Raw genomic sequence first — 13,582 nt, 5'->3', positions numbered from 1 at the left:
GGTCAAAAGTTTTGAGAATGACACAAATACTAATTTTCACAAAGTCTGCTGCCTCAGTTTTGATTATGTCAATTTACATATACTCCAGAATGTCATGAAGAGTGATCAGATGAATTGCAATTAATTGCAAAGTCCCTCTTTGCCATGAAAATGAACTTAATCCCCAAAAAACATTTCCACTGCATTTCAGCCCTGCCACAAAAGGACCAGCTGACATCATGTCAGTGATTCTATCGTTAACACAGGTGAGAGTGTTAATGAGGACAAAGCTGGAGATCACTCTGTCATGCTGATTGAGTTAGAACAACAGACTGGATGCTTTAAAAGGAGGGTGGTGCTTGAAATCATTGTTCTTCCTCTGTTAACCATGGTTACCTGCAAGGAAACACGTGCCGTCATCATTGATTTGCACAAAAAGGGCTTCACAGGCAAGGATATTGCTGCTAGTAAGATTGCACCTAAATCAACAATTTATCGGATCATCAAGAACTTCAAGGAGAGAGGTTCAGTTGTTGTGAAGAAGGCGTCAGGGCGCCCAAGAAAGTCCAGCAAGCGTCAAAACCCTCTCCTAAAGTTGATTCAGCTGCGGGATCGGGGCACCACCAGTGCAGAGCTTGCTCAGGAATGGCAGCAGGCAGGTGTGAGTGCATCTGCACGCACAGTAAGGCAATTACTTTTGGAGGATGGCCTGGTGTCAAGAAGGGCAGCAAAGAAGCCACTTCTCTCCAAGAAAAACATCAGGGACGGACTGATATTCTGCAAAAGGTACAGGGATTGGACTGCTGAGGACTGGGGTAAAGTCATTTTCTCTGATGAATTCCCTTTCCGATTGTTTGGGGCATCCGGAAAACACCTTGTCCGGAGAAGACAAGGTGAGCGCTACCATCAGTCCTGTGTCATGCCAACAGTAAAGCATCCTGAGACCATTCATGTGTGGGGTTGCTTCTCAGCCAAGGGAGTGGGCTCACTCACATTTTTGCATAAGAACACAGCCATGAATAAAGAATGGTACCAACACATCCTCCGAGAGCAACTTCTCCCAACCATCCAAGAACAGTTTGGTGATGACCAATGCTTTTTCCAGCATTATGGAGCACCTTGCCATAAGGCAAAAGTGATAACTAAGTGGCTCAGGGAACAAAACATCGAAATTTTGGGTCCATGGCCAGGAAACTCCCCAGACCTTAATCCCATTGAGAACTTGTGGCCGATCCTCAAGAGGCGGGTGGACAAACAAAAACCCACAAATTCTGACAAACTCCAAGCCTTGATAACGCAAGAATGGGCTGCCATCAGTCAGGATGTGGCCCAGAAGTTAATTGACAGCATGCCAGGGTGGATTGCAGAGGTCTTGAAAAAGAAGGGTCAACACTGCAAATATTGACTCTTTGCATAAATTTAATATAATTGTCAATAAAAGCCTTTGACACTTATGGAATGCTTGTAATTATACTTCAGTATACCATAGTAACATCTGACAAAAATATCTCATAACACTGAAGCAGCAAACTTTGTGAAGACCAATACTTGTGTCATTCTCAAAACTTTTGACCATGACTGTATACAGGGTTGTGGAGTAACTGATGACATACTCTGATTACAAAAAGACTAATCAGAGTACCAGCAACAATACTGTAATCAGATTAGATACTTTTTTTAAAACTAGATGATTACTAAATTCAGAAAGGATGTTTGTGAATAAATACATTGACAACTTTCTGTTTTCTCAATGACATTCAATTCAGCATTGAAAAAAAGATGCAAGTTTAAGTTTGTTCCACCTCAGCGAGTCTGACCACAAGTAAGAGACCACTATGATGAAACACCAAATGCATTTGATAGATACTTTTTGTCTTCTTCTAATGCCTCTTAAGGGGAAAGTAATCATATTTAAAAAAATTACATTACTGATTAAGACTTTGGACAGGTAACTAGTAATTGTAACGGATTACATTTAGAAAGTAAGCTACCCAACCCTGAGTGTATATACATGCCTTTGAAAGATTTGTAGCTCCTTTTACAGCAAAATAGTCCTGTGCTACCTACTACAAGTGTATATTGCTGCTTTGATGTAAACATATCATGTAGTCAACCAATTAAGTGACTATGGAGTTGACTGAAACAATGCTAACTGGCTGACACTTCTAATCTGAAGATGATGCACTCAGACGTGCGGGTCTCATTGGTCCTCCATCGATGGACCCCTCCCCTTCCTGTGAGCCGAAGCCAGTGTCCTGCTGCTGCCACTGGTCGTGAAGGAACCACCTTCTCCCCCAGGATCTTCACCCCTGGCAGTATTCTCCACCACGCTAGCCGTGGCAGCCTTCTCCTCTGTCACATTCTCCTCCACTGCCCTCCCCGGGCCCTTAGTCCACCTCTCTGCCACGTTGATTTTCCCCACCACTCTTTTCTCCCTCAGTTCCATCACCTTGACCTTCCCTTTTCACTTCTCCCAGTCCCATATCTACTTTCCCGTCATTCCCACGTCCTCCCATCTCATTCCATTTTTTGGTCACCTCTTACAACTCCTTTCCCCAGATTGTATTATCCACACTGCTATCTACCTTTTCCCTTTGTCTTTACCTTCTTCCATCCTTGCTTCTGCCTCCACCGGATTGCCCTCTCCCTCCACCTTCTTCTCCGCCATCTCATTGGTGCTTACCTTTTTTATCCGAATCTCCCCCTTCCCCTCACTGTCTCCTCTCCTTTCCGTCTTTTGCTCTGATTCCTTTACCATCTCCTCCACCCTTCCATCTCCCTTCCCTCCATCAGCTCTCCCCTCCATCTTCACAACATCCATGTCTCCTACCTGCTTCGTCCCCTCTGCTCCATCTGGCCCCACCTCCATCTCCTGTTTGACCACTATCCCCCCTTCCTTTCCTATCTCCACCTTTCTGTCGTGTTCCATCTCCACAGTAAAGGTGTGTGTTTGTGGTCCAGCTTGTTGTTGAAGCCTCCGAAGTTGTTCTTGGCTCCCATGATGTATTTCCCCAGGATGGAGGAGCCATCAGTGTTGGGGTTGTATTCTGCAGCCTGGCCAGAACCTGCATGATGGTCTTCATCACAGTGTGCAGCCTGCCCACCACCTTGTTTAGCTGTGATCCAATTAACCACTTCTGAGGTAAGAATAGACCAAACCAAGGACACTGAATGCACCACAATGCGATTTACATACATACAGTCCTAAACAGAGTGCGTGTGTGGGGCCAAGTCAGTACTTCCTCTCTGTTTAACTGTGACCTTAACACAGAAACATGTCTTAACTGAAGACTTGAAGGCCCTAAGGCTGGGTCAGGAAACTTGATAGGTTAATATTTATCTTGGTCTCCTCAAACTCGCGATGTGCAGAATCAATGTAGCGCTGCACCAAAGCCTGGATCACCTGCTGGCGGTAAGGTATCTGGTTCTCCCCTGACCCGCCACCGTCTCCTTCCCATTGGACGACAACAAAGGGAACAGAGACAATCTCATTGGTCTGCATTCTGTATGACAAGACAATGTCAAATGAGCCGAGGTGGAGTTCTTACCATGGTGGTTATGGGAGGGATAGTCTGTTGAGTTTAAAGTACAACAGCAGCAGATCCAATGGAAAATACCCCTGGGATAAACATGAAAACATGAAATATGAGATGAAACTGACCTTTGAGATAGAGGTTGTTCTATTGTTGGTAGAGGAAGTTGGCTGTACAACACACACAATATAACCTACCGTATGAGGTAGAAGAAGGCCTTGGGGGAGGGGATGTTGAAGGGGACAGGCATGGTGAAACCTTCTCTGAAGTAACTCAGAGAGCTTAGATTGGGCAAATTTCCACTCAATGTCAGCAACATCCTGAGGGGGGACAGGTAAGTCAGGTCCCATCCTATAATCTCTCCTAAACTTTACTGTGTAATCAAAAAGAGTTTGAGCTTTGAAACACGTATCTGCTACAGTGGGATGCAGTTTCTTCCATTCAAAGGCATTGTCCTGCCCTTGAGGTGGACAAACTAAGAGCCAAGTTTCCTGAGTTTAATCTGATCTCACCTCAATCTTCTGGAAGGAGTTGCTGGTCATGGCAATGAGCATGTTGTGCAGCACAATCACGATGACAAGGGTGAAGATGCCGTAAAGGATCCTGCCACCACAAACTCGGGCATGTCCATATAGTTCTGGTTGGCCACCCCAAACATGGTCCAGAACAGGAAACAAAAAGTCTCATTAAACCTAAGGAATGGAGTTAGGGTTGGGAGGATTATGATTATCATGAGTGATCTAACAAGATAATTATGAAGCTAGGTAGTAGTGTACTTCAACATTTTCTTTACCTTCCAAGATATGGTTGGGTGACATAAGGAACATAGATTGTATTGATACCACAGAGGAAAGCTGTTCCAATTATCATCAATACGAACATGAACCTAGGTAGAGAGAAGAGACTTGTTTCTATAAACCAACCCACTAACCCACCGACCACCCACACCATGTGGAATGAGCTGTGCAGAATATTCTGTTGACGCAAAGCAAACTGGTCTCTGTACTCCATGGTGATGGACTCTCCCAACAACGTGATGAGGAACCACATATAGGAGGCCGAGTGAAGAAGAAACGTAATCTTCAGTATCTTTCCCACCTGAGACATACAGTAGAGTATATCACAGGAGGTTGGTGGCACCTTAGTTGGGGAGGACAGGCTCGTGGTAATGGCTGGAGCGGAATTAGTGGAATGGTATCAAATACATCAAACACATGGTTTCCATGTGTTTGATGCCATTCCATTAACGCCGTTCCAGCCATTATAATGAGCCGTCCTCCCCTCAACAATCTCCACTGGTGTATATACATAGCCAAGAGCAAATACATGAGAAAACTGAGCCATACATCTGCAGGCCCAAGACAGACTCACGCAGAGTCACACAAGGCCCATACAACATCACCACCTTTACAGAACTTTAGGTCATCTGACCTTGGACTTAGACGCGATCCAGTAAACGAGGCAGAGGGGGGGCATGGTGAAGAAGATCCGCTTCCAGGTCATCCTGCTGCCCCTCCAGCCAGACAGGTTCCCACACCACATAGAGGACAGCACCTGGTGGCAGATAGGGTGGACCACAAACTAGAGAGAGAGAAAGAGTGGCCACAATTCACAAACAGGACATATAGAGAGGGATGCACCATCTCACTGAACATGTTAATTATACTGTAAATCAATGGCAGCAGCACCCCAAATAACACCACTCAGAATCTAGGCCTATGTACAGTTTTTTATAAACTGGGTGGTTCCAGCCCTGAATGCTGATTGACAGCCGTGGTATATCAGACCATCTGCCACATGTATGACAAAACATTTATTTTTACTGCTCTAATTATGTTGGTAACCAGTTTATAATAGCAATAAGGCACCTTGGGGGTTTGTGATATATGGCCAATATTATGTTGTGGAAAATAACCACTCTACTTTATTACAAATAAGGTCTTACAGAGTTTTTGTTGCATCAGTCTGCAGAATGGCCCACCCCCTCCATCTTATATAGTCCCCTCTTCAGTTTTCCCGCTCTTTTATTGCTCCGCCCACTTCCTTTGTCTCGCACACACACTCACTCATGTTTAGTTTAACCATGACAAGGCCCTAAATCCTTGAAACATACACAAACCCCACACACACAGTGAAATGACCCAATTCAATTCCTGGCCCAGTAACAAAGAAATCTAACTCTATACTCTTGATTAACCCAGTTCTACCTTGAATAACCCAACTCTACAGTTCATTAATAATAATTCACCACAATACCACGGCTAAGGGCTGTATCCAGGCACTCCGCGTTGCGTCGTGCATAAGAACAGCCCTTAGCAGTGGGATATTGGCCATATACCACACCCCCTCGTGCATTATTGCTTAAATATACCCTGGATGGTCTACTAGCTCTGTAGCTGCTTGTGGATCTACCTGTGTATGCTTGTAGATGACTGTGGCTCTCCCTGTTTCTAGTTATAGATGACTGTGGCTCTCCCTGTTTCTGGTTATAGATGACTGTGGCTCTACCTGTTTCTGGTTATTGATGACTGTGGCTCTACCTGTTTCTGGTTATTGATGACTGTGGCTCTACCTGTTTCAGGTTATAGATGACTGTGGCTCTACCTGTTTCTGGTTATAGATGACTGTGGCTCTACCTGTTTCTGGTTATAGATGACTATGGCTCTACCTGTTTCTGATTGTAGTTTAAGGCGAACCTCAGGCGGGTCATGTTGGGGATGCCCTCCTCAAACACCTGCTGGTCAAGGGCGTCCTGGTTTTCATCTCCACAGCTGTTCAGGATGGTGGTGACCTCACTCTGGTTACGGCACATCTCCAGCAGCTCCACCGCAAACTCCTGGCACAGCTTCTCCAGACCCAGGTTCTGAGGCTGGGGGAGAGAGAACACAAACAACCACTCAGATAAACAACCTAATAGCACTTCACATAACAGCACAGAATAAATCAAATCAAATCTAATTGTATTGGTCACATACACATATTTAGCAGATGTTATTGTGGGTGTATCAAAATCCTTGCGTTCCTAGCTCCAACAGTGCAGTAGTATCTAACAATTCACAACAATACACACAAATCTAAAAGTAAAATAATGGAATTAAGAAATATATAAATATTAGGACGAGCAATGTCGGAGTGGCATTGACTAAAATACAGTAGAATAGAATACAGTATATACATATGAGATGAGTAAAGCAGTATGTTAAATATTATTAACATGACTAGTGTTCCATTATTAAAGTGGCCAGTGAATCCATGTCAATGTATATAAGGCAGCAGGGAATAAAATGGTAATAACATGGTAATAGTATGGTAACAAGTTATAGTTACTCACAATGAAAACATTCATTGCCAGTATAGTTATATTCCTGTTCCAGGGTAATCTCGGTTTACCCAGAATTTATTTTTACGTAGTCTGTCCAAGAGAGATTAGTTCCACGGTAATACACCACATACTTTGTGTATAGTGACTAACAGGAACTAACCTTGAACTCAGGTTCCTTCTTGGAGATTTTGCGGAGCTCCCTGCCGAGGCCGAAGGCACTGAGCATGGCATCGTCTGAGGTGATGGACAGGTAGGCCATGCTGTCAATGCCACTGTAGGTGTTGATGTGAGACAGGGAGAACTTCAGCAGGTCATACTGCTGCCCGTTCCAGCACTCTAGACAGACACAGGAGATGGCGTGGCCCTTCTGGGTCAGCATGGTGACAATCTCATACAGGTCCTTCTGACAGGCCAGGGTCAGCGGGCTCATGCCGGGGGCAAACTGCGAGTCGCCAATGGAGTGGTCGAAGATGGCAAGGGAGAAGGATCGCACGTCCATCTTGTTGCCCTTCTCCTGGTCCATGCGGTCGAGGAGCCTCTTCACCACACAGGGCTGGTTGGTGTCGACGGCGACCAGCAGAGCCTCATGGATCTGGCAGAAGTCAAACTTGATGCCCTGGATGAGGGCATCCATGGTGTCCTCGTTGCCCAGGTGGATGGACAGGTTGAGGGCCTCCCTCCACAGATGGTCCTCAGTCGTCCAGCTGACGGATGATGCCGTCGCCAGTCTTCAGCAGGCCACACACCATCACTATGTTCCCCTCCTGGATAGCACTGATCAGCTCCGGAGGAAAGTGCCTCTTCTTGTTCACCATATTCTGCCATTGCTCCGGCTAAAACCACAAGGAGACACAGAGAGAGTTTATTGCTTTGATATTTCTGAATCTAAACAGCTTAAATCCAAACCATTAATTAATACAAATATTTATAATAAAACTGCAATATGACACAAATCACTATTAAATCATTTTTCTGCACTGGGTAGTCTACAGATAAACATTAAGATATTCATAAAGGGAATTTGTGAGTACCATGCAGTATCAAGGTATGACAGTAGGACAAAATAGCATTATAATCTGAGAAATGAACAGGAATAAACATTATGAAGACATAAGTAGACAAAATGTAATGTTACTGTGAGGACCATCCCTAGATGAAATTGCAAGATACTATCAAGACCATCAGTAATAATAGGTTTTTATTCACATTCATTCCTAATTGTCACACCCTGGCTCTGGGGACTCTATATGTTGAGCCAGGGTGTGTAGATTCTATGTCTTCTAGTTCTGTGTTGTAGGTCTATGTGTTCTATTTCTATGTTGGCCAGTGTGGTTCTCAATCAGAGGCAACGAGTGTCAGCTGTGGCTGGTTGTCTCTGATTGGGAACCATATTTAAACAGTCTGTTTTCCATTCATGTTTGTGGGATCTTGTTCCGTTTACCGTAGGACGTCACGTTTTGGTCGTGCATTCATTATATAAATAAATATGTTCGTTCATCACGCTGCGCCTTGGTCTACTCCATATAACGATCGTGACACTAATGTAATTTTCTTTCATTCTATGCATTTTGTTTACTGCTTTTTAAATCATTTGTAGTCTCATTGTAAAGCACTTTGGGCTGCAAATAATGTATGAAAGAAGCTTTACAATTTAAGTTTATTATTGCAGTATTATAAACTAAATTGACTTAAATTCTACAACAAAATTAATGCTTTACTTCGTGACACATTTCAATCTATTGTTTCACATCTTTCTTTGCTTTGCAAAGTTTGTTTCAAATACACTAACCTTGAGGTTTTCCATTGTTTCTTCCGTGAAAGTGAGTAATTGTTGTCCCTAGTGTGAAGATAACCTCACATTATCGGTGGAAATCCAAGCACCCTGGTTATTCTTGAGACTAAGAGGAGGGTAGGAGAGAACGGCAGTGAGGTCCGTTGACTGCTGTCTTGGGCTCAGTGTGTCGAGAACGGCTCACTGTGGTAATGTGATCTCGGCTGACTACACAGGTTAGCTTAGTTAGAATGACTCCCCACAAACCAAATAACACATCTCTACTCCCCTGGGACAGGACTAATTACAAAGCAACTATTTCAGTGTTTCATGCCTGGCGTGGCCCAAACCAGGGAGTGGCCCTTGCCTTCCTTACCAAGCCTCTACTAACATTATCACTGGAAATGCTCCCCAGTGGAAACACTGCAGGTGAGACAGCTGTTAACAGGTAGCAGCAGTCATTAATGTTCCCTGTGGAACAAGTTCAGTGGTGAAAAAAACAAGACAAAATAAATCAACTGTAAATGTAATTGATCATTTCAATTATGACTGATAACTTCCCGAAAATAGATGTACTGAACACAGTCTATGATTGATGCTGTTTAATCTATACAATATATAATAGGTAATCAATAGCAGATAGCATGTGTAAACAGTGCAAGAATAAACTGAGCCTTCAATGAGCTCAGGAGAGAACCAATCACTCAGAGCAGAGTGGGGAATAGAGGTAGGCAGAGAGATTATTTTCATTATTCTTCAGGCATATAGCTACAGAACAAGTCAGTAAAATACAAATACACATACAGTATATTAAAAACAATAGATTGTCCACGTTTGCTGCACTGCCCGTTGATTAAAAGCAGAAACGTGTTCCTATACAATGCAGTATTTCCTAGTCCACCCAGATAACATGGGGGTCCACGGGGTCTCCACAGGTACTGGCGTGCATCTGGATGTGGGACAGAGGGAACCTGAAGAAGCAGAGAGGGCAGGGCACCATGGACTCCTCTGGGCTGGCGGGAGGGCCAGGGAAGGGGCAGGGAACAGGGGTCACAATCCCCCCAGGGAGCTTCCTGGTCTCCGCCCGCTGGCAGGAGGCGGCGTGGAGTGGCAGGTACTCTGCAGTAAAGAACACTGCAGCATAGAGAAAGAGAGAGAACAGACGACGGGTGTCAATACTACTGTTGATTGTAAAAGTGAATCAACATATAGTATGTCATACAATACAGTACATGCACAGACTGATTAGAAGAAGCCAACGTAAACACACCTCCACATATTGGGCATGTGGTCTCAAGGTCACTAGTGTCCTGAGGCTCTGGAGATGGGTGAGGATGAGGGGCTGTGGCAGTGTGCTGTAGCATAGCTATAGGCCTCATACTGACTGCAGGTTTTCCCTGCTTACTAGAGGTGGTGCCATTCAGCTGGTTCTGCCTGGGAGGGAGATAAAGGACAGAGATTAATGCTGAGAGATGCATGTGAGCTAGAAGTTGCCCCTAAGTGCAGATCTAGGATAAGCTTACCCTCCCAAAATGATCCATGGGGTGGAGTATAGAGGAATACCTGCTTTTGGAGTTTGGTTTTCTCTTCAGCTGTCTTTGATAAGTATTTTCCTTGGAGCTGCGAGCTGTGCTTAAACAAGCCATTGAAGCTGAACAACATAACACAACTTATCATTTGTCAAGCTTAGTGTTGGCAACAAAATTTACCAAGCTTGATGCATGGTATTTCTGAGAGCTGAGGTGTTTACCTGTGTGAGGGTGTATATTTCCCGTATTTCCAAGTGGCTTGCCTTTGTTGGGGGTAGCTGGATGAGCCCCTGGCTTGCCCTGGTTGGGGGTAGGGGTAGCTGCATCTGCATTGACTGTGGGAGGGGTAGCTGTATTCTGAGTGCCGGAGGATGATGTGCGACTGGGAGACAAGGAAGTGGAAGGAAGGGGAAGGGAGCGCCTGGCAGCCTGGGACGCTGTGAGGACCATACGAGCTGTCCGGCTCAGAACCACACCCTCCCTGACAGCAGGGGGAGACAAACCAAGGTGTAAGTCATTTTCTGTAAAAGTATATATTCATTCAATATGGTCTTCATAAAAATGTTGTCTAATCTGTTTGACAGTGCCTCATACAAAACTCAAAATCCCTCTATTTACCCTTTCGTTCCCCCAAAGAAGGTTCTCTGCACAGCAGGGCTGGAGAGCCATTCTCTCACGCCTGATGCTGATTTGTCTGGGGTTGTCTGAATAGAGAGAAGGTCAAAGGAGAGTGAGAATACAAGCACACACTTCTGGCCTCTGATGTTTACCAATAATACATATCTATTGTATATTCCCAAAGCATATACACATTTACCCTCAAAAACACACTTACTCCTATCTCATAACAGTCCAAATCGATCACCATAGGGTCGTTCCATATGATTTCAATCACTTTCTGACCGCACCCCTTTTGATTTGAACGAAACCGTTCATACATGTTTGCCCATGGTGGAAGTGGTCAGAAAGGGACTTTTTGGATCTGAATGCCAAAACATTCAGGAGACGGAGGTGCTCAAAGTTTACTTATTTTGCATACCCCACCCTACCATGAGACGTCCATGTCTTTATCACTGAAAAAGATAAACGGTTGGGTTTGATATCATTTGAAAGCTTATAAACGGGGTTGTCAAACTATTCTATGATTTCTTGAAAAAAACGAGAACAAAACACTTTTTTGGGGGGGGAATAAGACAGATGTCTTATTTAGCATACTCTTTGAAGAGGTAGGGTTCAAACTTTCTCGGAAGATGGGCAGGGACTCTGCTGTCCTTTAAAAAAAAAATGTTTTGTCATTTAGCAGACGCTCTTATCCAGAGCGACTTACAGGAGCAATTAGGGTTAAGTGCCTTGCTCAAGGGCACAGACGTTGAACTTGAAAATGGTTGTAATCTAACGCCTGCCTCAGACCACCTGTAGAACGGCTAAGTGCATTGTTAGATGCTTTTTTGCCCTCCCGTATCCCTTTATACACAGAAGATCTCCGCTAAACATAGAATCTCATGGTTTATCTTTCTCTCTGTGACCACTGATAACTTCAGAAAAAAGTTGACTACAATACAAAGTTGCCAATGTCTTTGCAATTGATACAAACAAGCGATGTATAAAAATATACTTCAAATGAAAATATAAACAGTAAGCTATAGGCTCATGTTCAATCATTTTATTTATATTTTGCTACTTGTAGGCTACTGTCTGTAAGTCTCAATATATTTCATGATGTGTAGTCTAACATGTGCGCAATGATGTGCCAAATTGGTGTTTTAGTGCATTTTTATTGGGTAAGCATTAGAATAAGCCACCTCAATATTTGCAGCCGTAGGTGGTAATATCTTTCTAGTAGCTGTTCCGTCGTCAGTATTGTGAAATAATTATAATGTTAAGGTAAGATTTGAATGGAGAAAGCTCTCCCGAGAGCAGCGCTCCCTTTCTTTCGATCCTATCAGTATTGACACATGCTCCAACGACGCAATTAGTGACCGTTCTCTCTGCGTGGTGTTTTGGGAAACGCATGTTACATCTTCGGCCGTTGTAGGAAAGATGCATCGTTAAAACACTCGTAAGCCTAAGTTCTATCGCTATTGGGAAACCGGGCCCAGAGGTGTTCTCTGCGATTTACTGTACCGTTCTCTCTGAAGAGTTCACTTCCAAGCCCTCAGTCTATACACACCTGATCCTGGTTCTCTTTGCCAGTCTGTGTGGAGCCCTCCTCGCTCTCCTCCAGGGGGCTGCGGATGCGCAGGAAGGACAGGCCAAACTGAGACTGCTTGTTAAAAGGCTGAGTGCAGGTCACTCTCACCCGGTCCCAGCTGTCCTCAAAACCTTCTGACAGGAAATCACCTGGGGGGGGGGGGGCGACGGACAGACATGTGTGTCAATTGTTTTGGAGGGTTACTAAAGAAGCATCTTTGGACACTGATTCTCATTCCCTTCCTCTATATTGCATGAAAAAACGTTCCTACTATTGTCATATACTGGATGGATCTCAGCCCTATCTGTTCGCACCTTTCTTGAACATTCTCACTCCTGTCCGCCCCGTGCCCTGTCGCGATTCTGCTGGACTCATCAGGGTTGCTGTTGGCAACAGGGTGATATAAGGCTGGTCATGGGGCCAAGAGGAGCGGCCGACATCGATCTGAACGAACGCAGATCCACAGTTACCTACAAATTACACAGCAAGGTGGGAAATGGTCATTCAATTGTATGGAACATCAAAACAAAACGATAAGTGTCCCATTGTAGGTTTACTCTGGATTTTAGATAATACATAGACTTTGTTGTCAATCTTGATGAGCCTTACCCACATCGATGTATCCAAAGCATGAGGCTCGCTCCAGCTGCAGTTCTGCTCTGAGGACTCCACTACAGTCCTGGGGGTTACACAGCCACGACCTGCTGTCTCCACCCATCACCACAAAGGTTCTCCACACAGTTCTTGGGGTCCTGCACCATTTCAATACAATTAACTAGGAGCTACATGTAAAGCTACTGATGTAACGCATGTAACATAGCAGTGGTTGTTTTCACCTGTGGTACCCTAACCTGCTTAGATAATTTAACGACCTACTGAGTTTCTGTCCAGTAGCTGAACCTTTCTCATCATGCCAAATGCATTTGGTTAATGCTAGCTGCTTAGATAATTTAACGATCTACTGAGTTTTTAACTATAGTTAGCTAGCTACTGTAGCTAGTCTTTGCTAGCCAGTTGGCCCTAGTCTACTTGAAGTAAGCTAGTTGACTGTTAAATACACGAACTTACCTGTGACGTGAATGAAACGACGTGTTTGATTTTCACTGGGGCCATATTAAGGTCAAATTAATTAGCTGTCTGTTTATGTAAAATTTCGGAGACCATCAGCTGAACAGTTTCTTACGCGTACATTCTTCCCGCCACCAGAAAACAACCACTGCTGTGAGTGTTGACAAACGGAAAAAGAACTCGCGTGCA

General features: G+C 44.3%; 1 pseudogene; it reads right to left on the bottom strand.

Annotated features, from left to right (window-relative positions):
• Positions 1-3,280: 3,280 nt before the first annotated feature.
• Positions 3,281-13,562, bottom strand: LOC121578997 (annotated as a pseudogene).
• Positions 13,563-13,582: the final 20 nt, after the last annotated feature.

Source organism: Coregonus clupeaformis, chromosome 13, assembly GCF_020615455.1.
Source record: "Coregonus clupeaformis isolate EN_2021a chromosome 13, ASM2061545v1, whole genome shotgun sequence".
In the NCBI taxonomy this organism is placed as follows: Eukaryota; Metazoa; Chordata; class Actinopteri; order Salmoniformes; family Salmonidae; genus Coregonus; species Coregonus clupeaformis.
This window is presented reverse-complemented; position numbering and strand designations above follow the sequence as displayed.